Here is a 25045-nt window from a genome sequence, read left to right on the forward strand (position 1 = left end):
AAAGAACTAAATGTCCATCAACTGATGAATGGATCAAGAAGTTGTGGCATATATTTATATAAAATGGAGTACTACATGGTAATGAGAAAGAATGAAATATGGCCATTTGTAGCAAAGTGGATGGATCTCAAAGGTGTCATGCTAAGTGAAATAAGTCAGGCAGAGAAGGACAGATATCATATGTTTGCACTCATAGGTCTAATAGGAGAACAGGAGAAATCTAATGGAGGACCAGGGGGAGGGGAAGGGGGAAAGAGAGTTGGGGAGAGTGAGGAACACAAACCATGAGAGACTATTGAATACTGAAAACAAACTGAGGACTGAAGGGGGAGGAGGTGGGGGAAAGCGGGTGATGGTCATGGAGGGGGGCACTTGTGGGGAAAAGCACTGGGTGTTATATGGAAACCAATTTGACAATTACCTATTACAAATTTTTAAAAAACTTAAAGGAGGACTGTATTGCTGAGCAGAGTAAGGAAGAAAGTAGAGGCTGTAATACACAGAGCAGAGGCCAAGATCAGAAGAGCCATTGAAGTAGTTAGGAAAGAATGTCTTATAATCAGATTCACATATTTGGAATATTACATTGACTGCTAGGTAGAGAACTGACTGGTAGACCTTCAACATAACAGTCTCAAACCACCACTCATATAAGCATTGGGTATAACTCCTCACAAATCTTCTAAAGCTAATGACTCATCTCTGGATGCACGATAGAGTAGAGGAAAAAAGCTTTTCTTCTCCCCTCTTATGTTCATTTACTGAGGCCTTGCAAATTAAACTGGCAAATACATATTAACAAAAGAAAAAGCAAACACATTTTATTTGAGGTTCAAACTTTTGTGTATCATCAACTGGAGGGCACAAGCCGATCATCCAAAAGCAGTGAAAATCTCCCCAAAACAATTAGACCTAAGAGCTTATATATCATTTTAACAGAGTGATAAATTGTAGAGACATGGCAAAGCAAAGGAATAGGGATTGAGCTTTAGAGTGGTAAATTGTAGGAAGGTAAACATATGGGGGAAATGGATAGAAGATGGGGTTATTTTAGTATGATTTCTTTATGCAGATTAAGTTGGTGTCATATTCAATGATAAGAGTCATCTCTTTCTGGTGTATGAAAGGGGAGGAAGTCATCTTCACAAGGGTAATTCATTCCCTGATTTTAAACAGAAAGCAGGAAGGTAGAGAAGTGGGTTTTTCTTTATTTCTTCACCTGCTGTTTCTCAATTGCTTTCAGCTCAAAATAATCCTTATGCCAAAGTAGTAGCAAATTTTGGGGTGGCACATTCCAATCCCCTTCAGTACTCTGGTAAAACTATGGACTTTTGAGACAAAGAGAACTGAATTCAAATTTCAATTCCACTACATATGAGATCTGTGATTTTGGGCAATGATAATAACAGACAACACTTACTGAATTCTTATTATCTACCATACATTATACTAATAAGTTTTATATTCATTATCTCACTGAATTCTCAGAACAACCATATAGGGTTTCACATTATATTATTTCCATCTAGTTCACATGTGAAAACAGACTACATGGTTTATTAACTTGTCCATGCCACATAACTAAGTGGTAAAGTCAGATTTTGAACTCAGGCAATCTTGAGGCCCCGTGTTCTGCTGTCACAGCATCTTTGTTTCACCTACAAGCCAAGGGCAAGAGAACAATTCATAGAACTAATACAAAATTAAACAGAATAACCTATGTTAAGTTGTAATTTCAATATTAGCACAAAGTTGCTGTTTATACATTTATTTTAAAAGATAATATAACTTTGCTTTAAAAAATGATTTTAGAAATTTCAAAGTGCTTTAGGTGCTCATGAATTTCATAGTCCAGTAAGTTAAGAGAAATTGAGAACATTAATGTCATGCACCAATGCATCATTTCCACCTGGCTAAAGTCATAACTTTTCATTGACATCAATGCTCAGAAATCAATCATCAACAACTGTAACTGGAAAACACAGATTAGAAGCAAGGAACTGGTAATCATGTTGGCAATCTTTAACCTGAGAGCCATAATATTAGAGATGGAAGGAATTGGACCAACTGGACACTTGACAAAATTGTGGCCTAGAAAGGTAAATGCAGGGTGAGTAAATCAGTATTAATTCAATACTGTGATTGTTTGAGAATAGATTCATAAATATCATAAATTGATTTTCTGATGAAATAGAGGTGGTGGAATCAACCTTCCCCAGCTCAAATCCTGGCAGAATAAAGCGTGGTAACCATCCCCACAGTCTCTAACTTGATATCTCTGCAGTAGAAACTGCAACCAACATGCACCATTTCTAAAAAGATGCTACCTGCTCTTATATGCACACAATACTTTAAGAACGGTAAAACACGCCAGAAAACATGTTGAAGCTTAATAATGATGAAATAATAAGTATCATTTCGTGAGCATGAAAAGTATATTAAATTATGATGACATCTTTTTACAAAGAGAAATTTAAAGTAAAATAATATATCAGTCCAGCATGAACTGTAACTGTAGCCCTACGTCCTGGACCTTCCATTCCCAGTTGCCAATCTTGGGGTCTCACAGCAGCCAGATAACTTATATAAACACATTTTCTATTCTGCATTTTCAGATGCTGTATACTCCACTTTATATATGAAGAGATAAGATACATATAAGGGGAAAAAGACTGACCCTAATCAGCAAAACACTCAGAGCTATAGATTTTTTATAAAATATGGAGGTAAATTATCCTGAGGTTTAGGTGGGAAAGGTAATTCTCATTCCATCCCTACCTTCGCTTTAAGCCAAAGAGGGAGAGGGGGAGAGAAAGGAAGAGGACCTTATCCTTCTATTTGCCTTAATTCTATATCATTGCATCGCTTAGGGAAAAAAAAAGTGAAAACCAAGATGGAAGATAAAGAAAGCATGCCAAGTTTAACAAAAAAAGAGCAACAGGAAAAAACCCCCACCACAACAACAGTGGATGTGAGTGGGGGACAGAGGCTCTAACACTAGATAGAACTGCCTTCCTATATCATTCTTTCTTGCTTAATCCTCTTGAGCTTCAGTTACCATTGTCTGAAAAATAAAATGTACTTCATGAAAGTATGTTTTGAGGATCCAATGAGATAATGTACTAAGATGTCTATAGCAATGCCTAGCACATAGTAGATGCTTAATAAATAGTATCTATTATTATGTTACCATTAGTATTATTAAATTTCAATGTTGAGTTCTCTACAGTCATACAACTCTACTTTTTAGTCTTTTACTCCTACCAAACTGCCTCCTGCATAGAGTATTAATGCCCTAAAGAAATGTGTAATGCTTAATAAATTGTTGAGTAATTCCACATCTTTTCAGTGATTCCAAGTCTCGGCATCTAGTGAGAGATGGGGTTTAGCACTGCTTTCATGTGTGATTATGCATGCAGCCCTACCAGAAGCACTCAAAGAGGAGGTTAGTATACTAGATTTACTTATTGGGAAAATTTTCAATACCCATGATCCAAAAACTCAGGAAGGATTTATGTACCAATACTCCAGCCTGGAATTTAGGGTTTTCCCCTTTTCCTTTGTCTAAAGTGCCTTCTATAAGAGCATTTGATTCAGTTTGTACCACAGCCAACTCCTATTACTGTGTGAGATTGTTATTCGGAGTGTAAACTATACAGCCCTACTATCATGAGCTCAAAAATGATTCATATTCATCTTTATATTCCCAGCACCTAAACAGAGCCAACCTATAGTAGATATTCATATATCGAGGTTCATCCCTCTAAGGTAATGCATACATAAAGTATGCCATACATCAGTTGAAATACTTTACATGGATTATCTCTTTTTCCTCATGAAAATGAAGTAAGTACTATTGCCATTACAAAGGAGAAAACCGAGGTTTGGAGAATTAAAGTAATTTGTTCAAGGCTACAGATTCACAAGTTTTCTAGACCAATCAGACTATTGGATTCCAAGCCGATTCTGAACCACTACTTTAGCTATGTACCTTGTTTTGGAATGACATGTTAAGTTTCTAAGGAGTTCTTTCCTGCCCATTGAAGTTAAGTTTCCTCCTCTGTTAGTTCCATGACCAATTCCTGTGCATTTCCTTCAGAGCCTCTAGCCTAATTGGAAATTATATATTCACTCAAATACTTGTTTGTTTCTCCCATTGGACTTCAATCTGCTCAAAGGTAGGGTGAAATCTGTTTTATTTGCTAACCTATATGTTGCACCTCATAAGATGCTTGATACACAGTAAGTGCTGACAAATGTGTCAGAGGAGATGGAAAAATAAAGTCAGAGGGTTATGTGAATAAAGGTCAGAGGAACTGTTAGTTTTTCAATAACAAGGACATGACTATTCATCCTGGTTTCCCCAGATCTGGCCAATGCCTGATATGACAAGAACTCAGTGTCTCCCAAATGAATGAATATGAGTTGGTTATACATAAACAGATTTGTATTCCTGAATTTAAGTCATAAATTCCTCCTTTCATTCATTTGTCAGCAAGAAAAACATAAATTGCAACTTCATAGAGTTCTCTTTTAGTGGGGAAGAAAGATATTAAACAAATTTAGAAATAATTTTAAGCATTTCTAGTTTTTACTATAAATATTTTCTGTTCTTACCTTCTAGCTGTGTATTTTTGATCCCATTCTTTCTTCTTTTCCAGTTAAGTTCTTTCCTAGGCTCTTTCAAAGCTGTAATTGCACTTTCTCTCTCCATGATCTCCTGTGTCTAGACCTGTGACTTCAAAGTAAGGTCTCTGGCCCGACCCAAGACTTACTAAACTGAGAACGAATTGGGAAACAGGAACAGTAATCTGTGTGTTAACAAGCTCTCTACTAGAGCCCTGATTCTCACCTGAAGATCTTGTTAACACATGGGCTCCTGGGCTCTGCCCTTAAGACTTTCTGCTTCAGGAGGTCTGGTGTGGGGCCTAAGAATTGACAAGAACTGGCAAGTTCTCAGGTGATGTTAATGCTGCTGGCCCAAGAAGCCTACTTTGAGAAGCATCCATCTAGAGTCCAGACATAAATCTAGAGTTCTCAAACCTGGCCATATATTTGAATTACACTGGGATTCAATGCCTAAACTGTACTCTAAAGCAATTAAATCAGAATGTCTGGGTGTAGATCCACTTTTAAAGCTCCCCCAGTGATTCCAATATATAGCTCAGGTTTGAGAATCACTCTTGATACCAGATCAATGCTTCTCAAACTTAATGTACATACTGTTGTCTAAGGTCTGGGGCAAGCCCCTCACTCATAAAGTGTGGTCTTCTGGGCAGTGTCTGAACATCTCTTGGGACTTGTAAGAAATGTAGATCTGTGCCCTCACCTCACATATCTGCTTTAGAATCTGCATTTTAACAAGACCTGGAGGTGAGCTGTAACCACATTAGTTTAGACGTATATCCATGCACACACAAGTGCATGCCTTCTCCAAGTCCTCCTGTCATTGTTCTATTATTGGCCGCATTTTGCCCTGAATCATACATCACACCATTATCCTTTCTAACCACTCAAGGTCTTAAACTTCCTGAACAATAGAAACTGCACAGACCCTTTGTGGCCACATCACAGAGTGCTGTGGTTTCCATAATTTTAGATGAGCCGGGCATCCCAGGGAACGAGGTACTGGTGGATGTACCCATAGGGGAGGCAGATGTTTTTAGATGGGATGGGTATTCCTTCCTAATTCTACTAATGACTGAAGCACAAGAACCACCAGTCTCTTTATGCTTTTAGAGCAGATGGAGAAAAATTTTAAACTGCCTCTGATGAGTCAGAAATCCAAGTTCTATTCTGGGTTCTGTGACTTCAGAAAGCTTGTTTATCGCAGCTCCAGCTAGTCAAGTTGTGGAATAACTTTGCCTTTAAAAAAGGAGAAGTCATAGAAAGCAACAGTGCCAACAGCCAACTTCACATTTCCCCTGTTACTCTGGGGGATAAAAATGGCTGGGCTGGCATCCGATCAGCCTTCAGCTTTGGAGAAGTGGATGGGATGGCATAGAGAAATTCTAAGCATTCCTCTTCGAATTAAAAAAAAAAAGTACAGAAAGAACAAAAAAAGAGAATAGAGTCTGTTCAGCACACACACACACACAAAGACTATAACTGTGTTCCTGACAGAGGAAGGAAATTATGGAGGGTTAATGGAAATGCCATTTCTGGATACCTTAAATCTCAATAAAGAACGGAAAATAACATTTATGTGAAACTTCTCTCTTTGTCTCATTTGGTCTCACAATTTTATGAAGGACCCATAATGTGATTATTCCATTTTACAGGTGGAGAAACCTGAGGCACAGAAGGTCAATATCCTAAACAATGTCACATAGACCACAAATGTCAGAGGGTAACCACATCTTATGGCTTGAAATTCTGTACGTTTTCTCAGAAACATTTCCTAGTGCTTCGAAGATGCTAATGTTCCCCATAATACTAGGCCTTTGATGATGCTTGCTCATAATCTTTCATTATGGTAGCATGATGATTCTAATTTCAGAGAAAACCCATGAGGACCCACATTGAGGCACAAAGGAGACAAGTGAGATCACCAAGCAATCATCCAATTCAGTGCTTTCCACACATCATTTGGAAATTAAAATCATATGGGTGCGTGTTAAACATCTAGCTTCACCATAGGGCATTTTGAAGATTCTAGTTTAAAATATCTTGGATGAGGCCTGGAAAATTTATTTTTAAGCATGTATTTTATTAGAGAATTTCGGGAGGACTGATTATCTTAACTCAGGAATCTGCAAGTGGGACTAGAATGAGAATTAAATACAAATATATGCCATTTTAATATTTCTATGATCTGCCTCCTTAATCCAAGGTAAACCCAAGCATCCCCACCCAGTTCTCTGTCAAATCTGTTTTGTTGTTTTTGTTTTAATAAAACGATCTGGCTATTAAAATTATACAGTATGATCAGTAAGGCTCCTTCCTCACTGTAGGCCCAGGCTTCTTCCCGATGCTCACATACCACTTGGATACAAATATATGAGCCTAAAGCTCTGATATTTTAGTCGCAACAATCTGGCAACCCTCTCCAGCATTCAATAACTCTTGCTCTCAGGAAAAGAATTTCACATACAATCTAAATCTTTAATATGGCAATTTAGCTCCTTTTGAAAGTGTTGCTAGCTTCCTGATATTGTTTACTGCCTTGAATCCTTTTTCTTCCTTTTGAGTATATAGGATATAAATTCCAGTAGATAAATAACCAAAAAGTTGGAAAGACTGTATGGAAAACCAGATGGGCAAGACATAGGAATCTATGCTACTCACTGATGAGGATTTATGGGGCTTGGATGGAATTGATGCAATGTATAGGCATTGAGTGAGAACATATGCAATGTTAAATTGCAACATATGTGGATAATAGAAGTTGTCAGAGAAGGAAGTGGCGATAACATAACAATTTAGAAATAATATAAAAACGCTAGGGACCAAATAAATCATGGGAATATAATTTAGTTAGATTGGCTTTAGTAAGAAGAAGAAGCAAGAATGAATCGCATTAACAATAATATTTACAACAATACTAATAGGTAACATTATTCAGCACTTACTATGTGCTACAAATGATTCTAAGCACGTCACATGAAATACCTCAGTTAATCTTGAAATAAACTATTGCTGTCCTTATTTTACAGATAAAGAAAGTGAGGCAGAGAGAGGTTAATAAATTTGACTAGGATCAAACATCTTATAGGGTTGAAACCACTGGATTCCTATGCAAATACATGTGATTTGTTATTGTACCTCAACACAGCTGAACTCACATACAGCACACCTCCGTACCCTGTCCCAGGCCCTCCAGCCTTGATCCCTGACATTGTCTTGCAGAATCTTCTCTCACTGAAATCTAGTTTCCATGTGACTGCTAACTTGTAGCTCCCCAGCAAGGCCTCTTCTGGCATCTCCAGGCTACCACCCTGAAGGGAAGTTCAGTCCACTGACAAATAATAAGATACGGTGATGGAAATTGGTAAGTCACACAAGCCTTCCCAAAATTAAATAGTATAACAGCAAATTTCTTCCAAAATCATAAAACATAAACAACCACACTTTACAATTCAGATCCAAACAACTCCACGTCCTTCATAAGTTATAGTGATTACATTTAATCAAGGGTAATGACTACATAATCTCAGGCATAGTTCCTCTGCATTTTTTGAATGTGTTAACATCTTGTTGAGGAAGGCTTTTGAGCCCTCTAGGGATTACTACCCATGTCCTGGATGCTGCTTGAAAGTTAATACAGGCCTATTCAGGGGTGGCTCATCCAAGGTCAGAATACGGATCTCATTTTACACAGGTAGTAAGCACCTGTGATTTGGGAGCCTGTTCTACTTTTTTCTTCACCTTTCCCACCTAGTTTAAAAAGGCAGTGAAGGGACACCTTAAATGTCCAACTTCAGTTTAGGTTATGACCCCACAGCTTGTGGGTTCAAGGTTCTGTGCTGACAGCTCAAAGCCTGCAGCCTGCTTCCGATTCTGTGTCTCCTTCTCTCTCTGCCCCTTCTTGGCTCATGCTCTGTCTCTCTTAAAAAAAAAAAAAAGAATAAACACTTAAAAATAAATTAATTAAATTAAAATTGAACAAGAAGGTGAAGAATTCTGGTAAATAAGGTACCCTCTTATTTTACAGAATCTCCTTTGCAACCAAAAAGGAATCCCCCATGGAAATAGTTATAATGGGATTTGAGCTCTAAGATATGCACATTTATGTGGAGGAGTAAAGATTGATTGACTCTTTTACTCTATGAAGAGAACAAGGTTATTTATCGATTAGATGTTTTATAGCATCTTTCCTCTGAAAGGTTCAACTTATGCACAGTTGGGGAAAAGTTTGTCCAAGGGAAATAATTTATGGGAGGTGAGGGAAGCAGGTGAGGGAAATAGTAAAAAATCATTAGGAAATATACAACCTCCTGAAAGACCAGGTATAGAAAAATGTACGTGCCAGGGAATATGCTATCAATGGACTTGGAAAAAAAGCCGAACCCTAGTTTATCACGAAGGACCACTGAACTAAAATGCACACAGATGCGCACGTGCACACACGCACGCGCACACACCCACAGGATTTTTAGAAATAACTAAAAATACTTTTAATTAAAGTGATACAAGCACTTGGAGTCTTGTGATCTCCAAGCAATACTGCCAGGAAGGAAGGCTCACATCTTCAGGGCTCCGTAACTCCATGGTCCCACTTCCTCCTTTCAGCACAAAGAAATTTCTTTATAGATGAGAGGTGGACCAGCATGGGATTGATCCATCTCCCCCTTCTGCTTCTCCCAGATACTCTGCTCTACTTGAAAATTTTCTCCCATTCAGAGGCTTTAGCATTGCTAAATAAAAGCTAGGAAATCTTTGGGGTCTACTTCTAGTTTCCTCTCTACCATGCAACTCCCCATGGGAATAGACAGAGACTCAGTTACTTGTTTAAATGGGGAATAGGGAGAGAGATGGAAAGGATGGAGAGCAAGAAATAAAAAGGACAGGCCAAAAGATTACCCATCCACACATGTGTATCACCACAACACAACACACAATGAAAGACTGAATTGCTGGACAGAATGTACTAGCAAAGAGCCAAAGGGCTGAAGAAGGAACAACTGTTTTTAATGGACGGATTTCTTTCTTCAACAATACACTGGAAGACAAGTGCCTTAAAAAGCCAAAACCTCTCCAGGGTTTATTCATCTTTACATGTAAAGAAAGAAGAAATCATCTGTGGCAAAAATGCCACTCAGTGCCTAGTAATATATTTAAAGTATTATAATGTCTTCCCTCAATTAATTAATTTACGACAGCAATACAAACCCTCTTTTTGTTTGTTTGCTTAACTATGTTACAGAAAACCTGGACTTAATTTGATTCTTTGATAATTATAACCTAGATCCTTCTCAGAGATACAATAGGCAAAATAAAACCCAATTATTAAGGTTGCCAATAGGCTTAAGGTAAAAACTATATATGAAGTCACTTCGTAAACTGTAAACCACCACAAAATGTTATTTTTGCCTTCCTTTGGAGTATCTTCTCAATGTGCATCTATTAGCTACCAGTCCCAAATTTCACCCCCACACTCTGCTCCTAGAGACTGTTCTTACCCACCTGAAATTCATGTCTGGTCCGTTACTGTTATCAGGTGAGTTGTTTCTCCTTGATGCAAGCCTATCATTGCCATTGCTTCCCTCTGCCCACATGATAGCTCCATCCCTTTGCCGCTGATTGGCTGCTGTTACAGGTGATGGAGGCTGATGCAGATGGATTCCAGCAGTTCTCATGAGTATTTTATGTGCTTTTGCTGATTTACAGCCAGTTCAGCATTCCTTTAAATGGCCATAAATTGGATTGATGTCATAAATCATATCTAGAGAAAGTGCCTGAGTCCCAGCTCAGGCAGCTATGCTAATGTCTGTGAAAATAACGAAGAAACATCCTCATTCAGGCCTGATTCTACTGCATTAAAAGGCCAAATTGTAAGGAGCTGTCAGTTACTGAGAGGGGAAAAGGTAAAAGGGGGAGAAAGGTCTTTGTAGGGATTATTAATAACATAGCCAGGGAGAATGTATAGATGTGTGCCAGTGAGAATAAACAGGGATGGGGGTAGAGGAGGGGGCCGCTGAAAGAGTGATAAAAGACAGTGCTGTATATGGAAAAGATAAATGCAAATGAAATATACTGTATGGCAATGGATTATATCAGAGGTTGATATATGGGATTGAGTATCAAATTGTTGAGCTGGCAGCCATTAATATGATATAGTGGATGTGAAATGCTGGGTGACAGCAGTCCTGGTGCAGGGAAAATAAAGAACACACTGCAGTCTTTCAAAACAATGGTTCAAGGAAAAGACAGAAAATTATAGCACCACAAGTTTATAAAACTAAAATTGTGTAAGATAATTATGGATTCTGATAGGGTTCATTATTCTTTATCAGCTCTCCAATCTCCTAAGGAAAAAGGAGGATGGTCTCTTTTGCTCCTAGAGGGCATGAGGATGGGAAGTTTTCCATTCCATGGAGGATTCAAAGTGACCAGGATGTTTTCTCCGGTGAACACACTTCCTCTTGACATTTTAGACAAAAAGGTATCCTCAGACTGGATCAACAAAACTGTTTTGAGCGGATGCTCATCTTCAAAATTCCTAAGAATTTAGTTTATCACCAGAAGTTATCCGCTATCTTAATTTCCTTCATCAGATCTTTATTGATAACCTACTGTGTGCCAAGCACAGTAATGAGGTTTCAGAAATTAATATAAGGAAGTCTTTGAAATATTTCCTATTTTTTATTACCTATCCCTTGACTTTTGCATTTGGATAGTTTGCCCATACAACATGCTGCAGCAGGCCCATTTAAGAAAGTCACAGGACACAGTGTTTAGTCAGATGTCTTTAAATCCAGTGAATTCCATGTCCACTGCAAGTTCTCAGTCAGCTGGCCCTTGGGTCCTGACTCTGTACCCTGGCACCAATGTTTTCATAGTTGGCAACTCCTCTTTCAGATTTATTAGATTTAGTTTCCTACTCAGCTTTTGGCTCTGCCCACTGCCCTAACTGGCATCTCTCATGGCTTAAAGCTAGTATGAGAGCAATCCTCATCTGAGTACTCCCCCCACAAACTCATCTCAACCACCAGCACACACAAACTCCATGCCAGCACAACGTGAGCCACTAGTCCCCACTCCACTGGGAACTGAGTATTCTGGCATTCCCTTAGAATTCATTTTCTTTTGGATAACACTTGATGTATACTTCCCCCGTTTTCTTTGGGCCTCTGTTTCCAACCTTGAAACACTCTCTGAGCCATCTTATCCACTCCCTGTAAGGTCCAATTACCCCCAAATGGCCAATCTGAATCCTTCATCTCCGCTTCCTCCCTCCTGAATGCCAGTCCCAATCACCCTGTTGAACTGCTCACAGAAAGGCCCAGCTCCATGTCCCATACGCATGCAATTCAGGAGGGAAAAGACTACTTAAGGTGTTTTCTGTCTCCAGAGCATGACTATTTCCTCAACCACTCAAGCTAAAACATCAACATCTGAGTCATCTTTAATTCCTCCTCTCTGACCAGTCTCTCTCCATAGCCAATTAGAAAACGTCTGCCAGTCCTACCCACGAAATAACTTTGTAATCGACTCCTAACTTCCATATTCTGATGGTCACTGCTTGAGGTTTGCTTTTCACCATGATACTGACAACTAACTGATGTCCCTACTTCCAATTTCCCCCCTTTCCATTGATTCCATCCCACTCACTGCCATCAGGATATCATTTTAGAGCATATATCTGGTGGTATCATGCCTTTGCTTGAAAATTCCCCACTTAGGGGCACCTAGGTAGCTCAGTTGGTTAAAGTGTCTGACCTCACCTTAGGTCATGATCTCATGGTTTGTGGGTTTGAGCCCCCCGTCAGGCTCTGTCTCTGTTTCTCAAAAACAAATAAATGTAAAAAAAAATTTAAGAAAAAAAGAAAATTCCCCGCTTACTACACTATAAAGAATAATATTTAATAGATGCATATATGAATGTTTACTCATTCAAAACAGAAAGTTCATGTTACTCAGCAGACATTCAATATGGCACCAACATATTTTCAAACTCTATCTTAAAGTACATAACCCTAAACACATCTTCTATTGCTTTCATCAGCCTGGAATATTTGCCAGTCTCTTAACACACTTTTATAGTGTCCACCAGTCAGTGAAGCCATCCACACAGAGATTCCAGAATAAATCTGTTCTTCTTCATATCTATAACTCTACCCAGGGTCTCCATCTAGCACCTTGAGAAGGAAATATGTGCTTTTGCCATGACCCCTTGTCATTCTTTGGCCTGCTGGCAACTGCAGAGCTATCAACAGGGACATCCCCTACATCCCAGTTTGGACACTGATCATATTGAGAAGTTTCAAATTTCAGTAGTTCCCAAGCACAGGGAACTATGTTTTCTATGTAGCAATCATTGGAGGACTCCTAAGATGTAGACTTCCATGGCACATGCCTAGAAATTATAATTTGGAGATCTGGAGTGGGGTCCAAGAATCTGCATTTTAAACAAGATCCCCTGGATAATCTTCAGGCTCAGCCAAGTGTGGAAACCAATGGCTTAAATTAGCTAGATGGCTGATAGAGGCAGGATGAATAACAGAACCAGCTTAATTAGTGGCTTTCCCATTGGAGCAGAGCAATTCGGAACAACAAAAAGTTGGCTGGGGGTGGGAGTAGTGAGGACGAGAAGATGAGGAAGAAAACTGAAGCCACCAAAATCCTTTTCAAATCCCAGAGATGATAACATTTTATTTTAAGACTGATAAATAAAAGATGGCCTCTCCCATCTGGCTTTATGATATGGAAACATTGTTAATGAGACATTTGTAAAAGTGCTGCAGAGTTGTTAAAGGACCATGACTATGGCTCTTAAATTCTAAAATATGAGCACCAGGCTTCTGTGTGTTCTGTCTGACACAAATGGTAGAGTCACTAACATGGGCACCTGACATTTCCAAAGGGTCATATTTACATTTCTCACAAATTAAGCTAATGCTGCTTAAAACCAGTGCAAATCTCATATTATGTTTCCATTTTCTTGCTTTTAAGTAGTATCAGTTCTAACCATTTACCAAACCTCCCTGTTTAACTTGGCAGCTGGTTAAATTGGCAGTAGAGCCTGCCATCATGGCAACTCTTAATGACAGCAACAGTGCCTCTGTGTGTCCAGGCTGTCTAGAGAGGTTGGAAGAACCACACTGTCTATGTGGCCTATGATCACCAGACTCCTATTTCACATTCTTTCATTGGTTGGTTTGGTAAGTTCTCTCTCTTGAAATTGCTTTGGATGCCACTGACTGACTGAGAAGTCCCAGCATTAGTGATTTTTAAGATGTAGGTAGACTTTTCTGTAACTGACTTATTGTAATGTGCTTCTATCATTATGGCTGGCTGATTTTCATCAAGGCCTTTCTGGACTTGTTTCTTACTGGCAAAATAATAAAATAACCTTTCCCGTCTGCTCTTTAAGGATGGTCAGACAAACGAACCATGTGTTTGTGTATCTGTGTGAGAGGGGTTGAGTCAATTATTGACGTCTGGGGGGAAGTGGCTCATGCAGATTTGAGGGAAGGAAGAAAGTGAGCTCTGTAAGACAGTCTAGCAGCTCAAGCAAGAAGAATAAGACAAGAGGAGGGCTATGAGAATGTAGCACACTAGCCACACACAAACTGGAAGGTGAGAAAAACAGCAAAAGCAATGGCAGGAGGCAGGAAAACAGCGTGTTTGGAGTCCTCTAAGCCCAGAATGCTTCTTTCTTCATCTTGGTTCAGAAGCACCACCGGTAAGAGGACACTGAAAACAGAGGTGCAGGGAAAGATTGATGAGCTGTGACGGGGAAAGGGGAAGGAGGAAAGAGAAACAAGTGGGCAAGGTGAGATAAAAAAGGAAAAGAAAAGTACGACCGTTTTTGTTGTTGGTGGTGGTCTTTTGGGCAACAGGAAAACTAAGGGAAGAGAGAAGAAAACCTCTAATGCTTCTAGGAATTAGAAAAAATTTCATTAGTAAACAAAGAAACAAACGAACATTTTTAAAACAAAATATCTTCGCATCAGCAGCCTCAGGCTATAAAGTTCAATATGTAGAACCCCCCGGTCTACTGACTTTCCAAGGCCTTGCGTTTTACCAAGTTTCCCTTCCAAAATGTTTCTAGGGAATGTGACAAATCCGTCCAGTTGCTGCTCGCCGTGCCTGCCAGCTGTCTGGCTCAGCCCACTGCTCCTGTCACCCCCAAGCTCTGCTCATCCCGCTGCAGTCACCCCTTCCTCTTCAGAGGGGTTTACCCCAGGCAGCTGCGGCTGGCTCAGCACCCCTGCACCCTCAGTGTTTTCTCTCCCAGCCTTGCCTCGCATTCCCATGGTAGAAGCTGAGAAAATCTGTGATCTTTAAGAAAATGGCTCAAAGACAATGAAAGAAACGCAACATACAGAATAATTCCTATCGACCACTAGCTGTGTGTAGGCTCTGAGTACACAGACCTATGCCTACGCTCAGGGTTATTTAATGGCTCACAGCCCTGACTTACTCCTCATCTGTCTCCTCAAAGAGCTGCAGGCATCTGGGTGCCTTAGCACCCACTGGTCAAAAAACTGTAGGCGAAGTGGAAATGGCTTCCACCAATGTCAATCCAAGACCCTATTCTATTTTATTTTATTTTATTTTATTTTATTTTATTTTACTTTAGAGAGAGAGAGTGTGTGAGCACATGAGCAGGGGAGAGGGGCTGAGAGAGAGGTAGAGAAAGAGAAAGAAAGAATACCTAGCAAGCTCCATACCCAGCGCAGAGCCTGACATGGGGCTCAATCCCACAACCCTGGATTCATGAACTGAGCTGCGATTAAGAGTTGGATGCTCAGCCAGCTGAGCCACCCAGGCACCCTCCAAAGCCCTCCGTCAGTGTGCTCACTTCTTGCCCCAGGATTGACCTTTCAGGGACAGAGTTCTGCCCTACGCACTGCATGTTTTCTTTGCTGTCTTAGATATTTGCACCCAAATGATATCAAGGTACTTACTATATTTCACAAACCTTTAATAACTCTAAGCATAGGTAATAACTACAAAGCACACTGGGTAAAGCACACACCCCTCAGAGGACAAGCGCATCAGTATGGGGCCTTGTCTTTCCCAGCCCCCACCTATTCATAACTGTCCTCTCTCCATCCCCCATGCTGAGTGCTAGCCTGAGGCTGAGACCCTGATAATATGATATGAGCTTGAGATACAACCACAAATTTTCCAGTTTCCACCTGTTATCTCCAGAATACTTTTAAAAGCATCCTCCTATATTTTTAAGTTTCCCAACTTGGACAATAAATTATTTAGTTGCCCAAAGTTGAGAGTGATTAAACATTACACGGAAACAAAGCATGCTAATTAAGTCCCTTATGGTCACCTCACTGTATAAACATCTAATCTAAAATATCCTCCTCCACTCTTAGCTGCTAGTCATTTATTTAACAAATATTACTAGGTACCTACCATATGTTTGGATCATTCTGGAGACTGGGTTTATAAGAATAAAACAAACAAGGTTACTACTTTCATGAAGCCTATACTCTAATGGACCAAATCCAAAAATTTTTAAAACAAAAATCTGGCCATGAGACTTCCCTACTCTAAATCTTTTGAAAGTCCCTATTGCTTGCATATTAAAGTGCAAACTCCTTATCCAGGCCTCCATGTATCTGCTCATTCCGAAACCCCCTGGGCTCTCTCTCTGTCTTTTAATATAACTTACGTTTCACCAACAATATCCTATATTCCCCATATCCTTTCCTGTTTCAGCCATTCGTATGTGCTCTTTACCTTTCTCAGACTATCCCTACTTACTTTTTCTCTTGTGGAATCCCTTACTTATCTGTCAAGTTTCAACTTGATGTAATTTAATTTCTATGGTTTTCCCTCAGACTTGAAGGTAAAATTAATCACTCCCTTATCTGTGAGCCCAAAGTAGTTTATAAACACATTTGTCTTAGCACATATTGCATCATGGGTTGGTTACTATGTTTATAGGTCTTTCTCTCCCAGTAGGCTGTGAATTCTCCAAAGGCATGGACCTTATCTTATTCACCCCTGGGCTACCTATGGCAAAAATACCCAAGTGGTTCAACAAATCTTTGTTGAATTTCATTACAAATTTTAGGACATTAAATCTCACAGATTTTTTTTTTGTGAGAATCTTTGATAAATGGCAATAAGAATATCAGAGGCTCTGGTAAAGAATGTGCAGTGGTTTTCACAGGGATGGAAAAATATTCAAGTTTGGTGAATATAATGTAAATAACAGAAAATGTCAAAGGACAAAAGTGGAAAGAATATTTAGTATGTTTGTATCAAAAATAAATGTTGAAGTTAAGAATAGCAGCAGAGGTAAGTGTGATTCTTCTGCCCAGAGGAGCTCTGCAGAAGAACCAACCACCTGCAGGTCTGGCAAAGCATTCTCCTTAGCCAATGATGGCTGGGTTCCAGCATTAGATCCTCAGTTTCAAATAGAATACATATTTTAGTAGTGGAAGGAGGCAGTAGATCCAGCAAGAGAAGCAAAGCAAAGCTCAAAATAACTTTGGAACTTGCACATAGATTAAAAGAAAAGGACTAAAGACATAGTCTTTAGACTAAAGAGAAAAAATGAACATTATTTTGTATGTCCTTGAATTTTACATAAAGGGATGCATTCTGTCCCCCATCACGATTTACTTTTGCATTCAAGTTTTTGTTCTAAATGCCCATTTTGATGCAGCATATTTCAAACCAACTATCTTAGTAGATCTCCAGTCTTGGTTAACATGCCCACCTGTGATATGTCATACAATTTTGTGAGCTGACATTATACATATAAATTATTTATAACAGTGCCATGAGAGAGAGAGAGAGAGAGAGAGAGAGAGAGAGAGAGAGAGAGAGGGAGAGCGAGTGAGCGCCAGCAGGAGAGGGGCAAAGAGAGAGGGAGACACAGAATTTGAGGCAGGCTCCAGGTTCTGAGCTGTCAGAACAGAGCTCAACATGGGGCTTGAACTCATGAATGGTAAGATCATTACCTAAGCCAAAGTCAGACATTTAACCAACTAAGCCACCCAAGTGCTCCTGAATAAACCACAATTTATATATCCATTCCCCTTCTGCTGAACTTTTAAATAGTATCCAGTATTTTACATGTACAGAAAAAAGTAATAGCTATATCTTTACATGTCTTCTCGTATGAGAGTGTCTCCAGGTGTGAGAATATCTCATACCTGGATGTGAATCGCTGGATGGAAGGATATTACAGATCATTATAGTAACAATTCTTAATAAATCATGACTCCCTGTATCCATGACCCTGGATTGTCTCCTCCCACACTACTCTAGATTTGTCCATGTGACTCTGACTGATAGGACATTGTTAGAAGATAACTACCATGGTTCTCTCACATTTCTCCACATCTTACAAGCAAGGCACGAATTGGTCTTTTGTTCCAGCCTATTTTTTTCAAGAATTTTGAAAGTATAAGTATAGCAAATAGCCTTAGAAGTAAAGATAGTGTCTCCCTGTAGAGCAAAGGACAGATTTGCTTAACATCCTACATCATACATCATCCCTTATCAAAGAGATGATGCCTTCCTCTGGGGCAAAGACAGATTTGCTTATAACAGGTTATAACAGATTGAGGTTCTATAAGCTCAGAGTTCCCCATCTGTGATTGAAACCCACTGCATTTGAAACATTCACCCCTGTGTCAGTCTCATTTGACATGAGAGGCAATAAAAGCTCATGTACACATGATGCTTATGCTACTTACTGTGCTGTAACAGAATCCTTTGCCTCTGGACCAAGAGACTTGGATCTTCTTGCCAGCTTCCAGAAAACTATAGCAGGCTAATTTGTTAACTTGCAAGTAAAACGAAATCTCATATCCTCCACATTTCTCAATAGATAATAGCAAATGTAATAAAAGAAGAGGATTAAAATCTGCTTGCACCTTGCCGGTTGCCCTCTCTTGATTCTAGAAATTCTTCTGCTACCATATGAAAAAGTCTAGGCTAATCTATAGGATGATAAAAATTCTGAGGAGAGATGCTCCATGTATACCAGTCAAGATTTTAAACTGGGCCTAGATGGCATTTTAAGTAAGCAGAGATGAACCTTCCTAACCCAAGCTGATGGATCACAGACTTGTGAGCAATAACCTGTTTTAAACCACTAAGTCTGGAGATGGTTAGTTATATAGCAAAAGATTACTTTTTAAAAAGTTACTAATTATACAACAGGTAGTCATATAAAGCCTAATATATACCAGATATTGAAACTGGTACTAAAGATAGAGCAATGAACACATAACTGAGATGTATTTCAGTGAATAAGTCACCATCAGCTACCTTTGATACAGAAAAATTGATCATAAAGACTTTGCACCAATATTCACTTGAAGCAATTCACTTGAAGGAATGCATGAAAATTCTCCTTTACGCCCCCCCTTTTTTTTCACTAGTAGTTGTTATTCTAGGAATTTTTTCTCATTCTGATAAATGTGAAATTGTATATAATTGCTATTTAGTTTTCATTTCCCTGATTACTAGTGATTTGTTTTCATATTTTATTGAATATTTGGGATTCTTATTCAGTAGATTTCTGGCTCATGTCCTTTACCCATTTTGTAATTGGGCTGTCTTTTTACTTATTTATTCCTTATCCTTTACATATATAAACACTAATGTTTTCTCAGTTAAGTGGGTTGTGAGTAAATCTCCCAGTTTGCCCTTAAACTATATGTTTTCCCTTCTCCCGGCATCAAAAACACTTCTTAAATGTTTCTCCAGCTTTGTAACAAGGCTTAAAATCTGGCAGAGGGCACATCCTCCTTCCCGATTCTCATTCATTTATCTTGGCTAACCCCATTCCCGTTTGCTTCCATTATTACATTTGCCTCTATATGCATGTATCCTGTCAAGTCCCACAAAGATCACTGTAGTGTTGCTTTTTAAATTTTAATTACTTTGAACTTATTGTTAAATTTGAGGTTAAATGATGTCTTTACAATATTGAGCCTTCCCATCTATGACCATGACATCTCTCCATTTTCTCTGCAATGATTTCACAAGTTTTTTATTGGGCTTTTTTTTTTTTTTTTTTTTGATACAGAGAGAGACAGAGCATGAGAGGGGGAGGAGCAGAGAGGGGAGACACAGAACTGGAAGCAGGCTCCAGGCTCTGAGCTACCTGTCAGCACAGAGCCTGACACGGGGCTCGAACCCACGAACGTGAGATCTGACCTGAGCCAAATCGGAGGCTTAACCGACTGAGCCACCCAGGCACCCCTGGGCTTATTCTTAGAGAGATAGACACAGACACACAGATAGGTGCTACTGTGATTTCAAATATTTTAGGAAACATATTATTTTCTTGGTTGTCACTGATGCCTTTAGAGTCTTACATCGTATCCCCTCCACTCACCTCGGATTTCAGACTCAGTTGTGTCAGACCATTCCATGTGAAAGCCTTTCAGGGCCTTCTCTGAATCCACAGAGGTCCACTAGGCACATACCACACACAGGAGACAAGTTTGGGGAAGTTGATGCCATCAAGAACAAACCTGAACCTAGAGAACAGGAGCCATGGATAAATGACCCACTTTCCTCTCCTTTCAACCAGTAATTCTGAAATTTTATGTACTTCTCAGATGTCACAGTGAAATCAAACACCCATTACCCACAGCAGTGACTTCAATAATTCACCCCTGTATTGACTTTTTCTCCTCTCCTTGCTTCCTATCTACTTCTCCTTGAGTTCATAACAAACATTAATTGGTTGCACCTAAATTTTTGTTTCAGGTTCTGCTTCCAGGGGATACTCCAACTAAGAGATTTCTATTGATATATTGATCAATAGAAAAAACTATTGATTTTTTAATCTACTGATTAATTTCTAGCAATTTTGCTGAATTCTCTGATTTATTCTAATGGACTGGAATAGATCATGGATTGACTATGTACGTAGTCACATTGTCCCTGAAAAATAAGAATGCAGTTCTACCTTTCAAAACCTTACTGTTCTTATGTGTTATTTCTCGTCCCATTACAAAGACTATGACTAATGATACTATGTTGAAGAAGAGGAATAATATTAGGTATCTTTAAAATTCTTTTTGACTTCATAAAGAATGCTTCTGTATTTAGTTGTTCATATTTCCTGTAGGTTTTTGATAGAGATGCTTTATGAAGGTTGAGGACGTTATCTTCTATTTTCAGTTGGCCTAAATGCTATATTATGAATGAGTGTTAAATGAAGTTAAATGTTTTTCTTTGAATCTACTGGTAAAATAATATTTCTCCTCTTTTAATCAGTGTTTAATAACATGAAACTGTTCTTGCATTTCTGAGAAGAGCACTATTTTCCATTCTCTTCATTCAGTTTTGATATAATTTCTGCTTAGCCTTCAAAATGCATTGAAAAATGTCTCCTAGGTAGCTTTTCTGTATAAATGTGAATATAATATAGGCGATAATTTCACTAAAAGTTTGATAAACACTTGCCAGTAAGATTGCATTCGTCTGCCGCCAAGTTGCTAATATACTTTGACAAATAAATAATGATTATACGTTTACTTCTGTTTCAATTGATTTCTAAATTGATAAAATTTACTTTTCTGGGAATTGTCCACATTATCTATGTTTTAAACATTAGTACTAAAGAGTTGATATCATTATTATGATTTTATACATCTCTAATATAGCTTGTTATACTTTTAATTCCTAATGCATATTAATAAATAGCTTATTTTTTCCTCTAATTATATTGCCAGATGATAATTTCATTTGTCTTTTCAAATAATCAGTCTTTGATTCTGGTTGACTAATTCTTGTCTGGTTTTTTTTGGTTTTGTTTTTTTCTTGATAATGTTTTCTATTTCAACAATCCTTACTCTTCTATTCTTTCTTTAGTAATATTTGTTTTGGGCTTACTTTACTATTATAATTTATAGATTTATTGAGATATGTTTGATATGAAATAAGGTGGACATGTTTTAAGTTAATGATTTGATGTATCTTGACATACTTATACACCTGTGAAACAATCAGCATAATTAAGATATTGGACATTTCTGTCCTGCTCTTTTGTAATGCATTGGTACTCTTTCTTCCTATTGCTTAATCTCTCAACCAGTGGTATGTGTCCCATCAATATAGATTATTGTTCATTTTATAAATTTTATGTGACTTAAAACTGAGAACATGTTACACTTTTTTGGGCTTGGTTTCTTTCACTGAACATACTTCTTTCAGAATGCATCTATTTTGAGACATGTGTCAGTAGTTTGTTCTTATTGCTGAATATTATTGTACAGATTATAGAAGTTTGTTAATCCATTCAATATTGAAGGATTTTGGATTGCCTTCTATTTCTGTATAATAAAAATAAAACTAACTAGAATACTGGTGTGTTGGCTATTTCTCTTAGCTAAATATGTTGGAGTGGAATGGCTATTACATATGATAAACCTCTGTTTAAATTTTTATGAAAATGCCAAACTGTTTTCAAAACTAGTACTGTTTAACATGTCCACAAGCACTACATGAGAATTCCTATTGCTCTGATTTCCTGCTAAAATGTGGTAGGAACAACCTTTTAAATTTTACCTATTTTACATGGTGTATAGAATTATATCATTGTGATTTAATTTGCATTACCCAAATGACTAATGATCTTCTCATGCACTTATTTTCTATCTATATATTTACTTTGATAAGTGTTTATTCAAATATTGTGCCCATTTTGTTTTTTATCTTACTATTACTGGGTTGTAAGTATGCTTCATGTATTCTAGACACAAGTCCATTTTTAGATATAAGTTTTGTAAATATATTTTCATAGTCTAAGGTTGTTCTTTTTGATTTCTTAAATTTCTTTTGAAAAGTATTAATTTACATTAATGAAAATGATTATTTTTATAACACATTCTTTTAGTTCTAACCTAAAAATCATCACCAAGCTCAGTATCATTTTCTTTTATATTTAATAGTTTACTGTCAAATTGGTTTCCATATAACACCCAGTGATCTTAGATTTTACATTTAGATTTATGATCCACATTAATACATTTAGTGCAAGGTAAAAGTTTTTTGTTTTTTGTTTTCTGTTTTTGCATTTGTATATCCATCATAGTTTCTTGAAAAATTGTCTTTTTCTCACTGAATCGCCTTAACCCCATTAATAAAATCAAATGACTATAGACAACTGACGTGGTCTGTGGGTGCCTGGTCTGAGGCCTGTGGTGTGTACTGGAGGAAGGGGAAAGCAGAGTTCAGAACCACCCCCCACCCCCAGCCCAACCATGGACTTATTTTAATTTTCCCAGTCATTTCGTGAGATGTAGGATTTTGGCTTTAAGAATCCTCTTCCCACCAAAGCTCCCTGCACTCAGTCAAAAAGAACTATGCCTATTCCAAGAACATCACTGGCCTGACATAAGACAATTCAGCCATCAGTCAGAAACAAATCTGTTTCATGGGCAGAGATGAAACCTGTTCTGTCATTCCAGAAAGGTAACCTAAGACCACATGTTACCTGCCTTATTTTCTTGCCAAAGTTGCATGTGGGTCTCTGCAGTAGCCCCTGTGAGATGGCTGAACAACAATTCAGTGTATGCAAGGAGAAGATTGTGAAGAGTGTATGCTGGATTGGCAGAGTGGTGCCCAGTCCTTTCTCAGAGTCCAGGAGGAATATGACAAAGTGGCAATATCACATTAAATAAATGTTTGAGAAACTTGAGTGGGCTCAGGCCACCACAAAGAGTACTGAGGACCTTACAAGCTGGAAGGCTGGAAGAAGATTGAAGTTAATGAGAAGGAATAGATAAGCCAGCACATTGTGGATCTGTCTTCTAAGGCAACAAGCACACTAAAGAAAGCTGTTGTCCAGGCTAAGGTGACAGCCACTGGCCAGGTGACATCTCCAAAGAAAGGTGCCTCATTTATCACCAATATCAATCCCCAGATATTTTCTGGTTTTTCAGCCAAGCCCAACACCTCTGGGGAAACCCACTTGAGCTTGACCCCTAAGGCAAGTGTGCCCTCAAGCAAATGTTACCCCAAGCACAAGGATAATCTGCTAGGTGAGTTTTGGAAGTGCACCATCATAGCTGAAAATCCTAGCTATAATAAGATCATCCAGAACTTCCTTTGGAAAGGTTCAGCAGGAGATGGTTTCCGCAAGTGACGTGCACCTAACTGCTGCCACCTGTTATTAGGAGTATTTACAACTTAAATAATTAGCAGATTGTAAAGTTTTCAGCTAAATTTTGAACTATAACCCAAATGATATGGCATGAGACCCAGAGCAAGTGATGTATCAGAGACAACCAGAGCCTTCTTTGAGCAGAGAAAGTCTTTCCTCCCAGCTACCATGAGCCTCCGAAACATCCAAGAGGAGGACAGCTTCCTCCTTCAGCTCTCCAAGCTCACCATGGAGAATGAGGAGCAACAGGCCCTGCAAGACACTGCCACCAGGTATACAGCCAATGACCTTAAGTGCATCATCACGTTGATCAAAAATAATCCAAGAATGAACCTGGGTGCAAAACATGTGTCCGATCCCCTTGACTCCAGTGCCTAAAAAGCCTCAGACAACCTGAGAGATGTGGTGTAGCAGATCCTCTGCGATGAGCAGTAGGTGGAGAAGGACCCAGGCCAGAGATAAGCTCTGAGCATTCAGCCGTCACTGATGATGCTGTGCAGCCCATGCTGGCTGAGGCCTGCAAGTCCGTCAAGCATGTGATGAAGATGTGTTCTAATGGCATGTTTAAATTTAAGTATGATAAGATAACCAGTGAATACAGATGCAAAAATACTCAACAAGATGCTGGCAAATAGAATTCAACAGCGTATAAAAAAAATTATCCATCATGATCCAGTGGAATTCATTCCTGGGTTACAGGGCTGGTTCAATATTTGCAAATCCATCAATGTGATCCATCACATTAACAAAAGAAAGGATAAAAACCATATGATCCTGTTGATAGATGCAGAAAAAGCATCTGACAAAATACAGCTCCTTTCTTAATAAAAACCCTTGAGAAAGTCGGAATAGAAGGAACTTACCTAAACATTATGAAAGCAGTTTATGAAAAGCCCACAGCCAATATTATCCTTAATGGGGAAAAACTAAGAGCTTTCCCCTGAGATCAGGAACACGATAGGGGTGTTCACTCTTACCACTTCTGTTTAACATAGTGCTGGAAGTCCTAGCATCAGCAATCAGACAACAAAAGGAAATAAAAGGCATCAGAATTGGCAAAGAAGAAGTCAAACTTTCACTTTTTGCAGATGACATGATACTCTACATGGAAAACCCGGCACACTCCACCAGACGCCTTCTAGAACTGATCAATGAATTCAGTAAAGTTGCAGGGTACAAAATCAATGTGCAGAAATGAGTTGCATTCCTATACACCAATAATGAAGCAATGGAAAGAGACATCAAGAAACTGATCCCATTCATGATTGCACA

At 38.6% G+C, this 25045-nt stretch overlaps 1 pseudogene; it reads left to right on the forward strand.

Annotated features, from left to right (window-relative positions):
* The first annotated feature begins 14262 nt into the window (after positions 1-14262).
* LOC115291158 overlaps positions 14263-25045 on the forward strand; it is a 12792-nt pseudogene continuing 2009 nt past the window's right edge.

This window comes from Suricata suricatta, chromosome 5, assembly GCF_006229205.1.
Source record: "Suricata suricatta isolate VVHF042 chromosome 5, meerkat_22Aug2017_6uvM2_HiC, whole genome shotgun sequence".
Taxonomy (NCBI): domain Eukaryota; kingdom Metazoa; phylum Chordata; class Mammalia; order Carnivora; family Herpestidae; genus Suricata; species Suricata suricatta.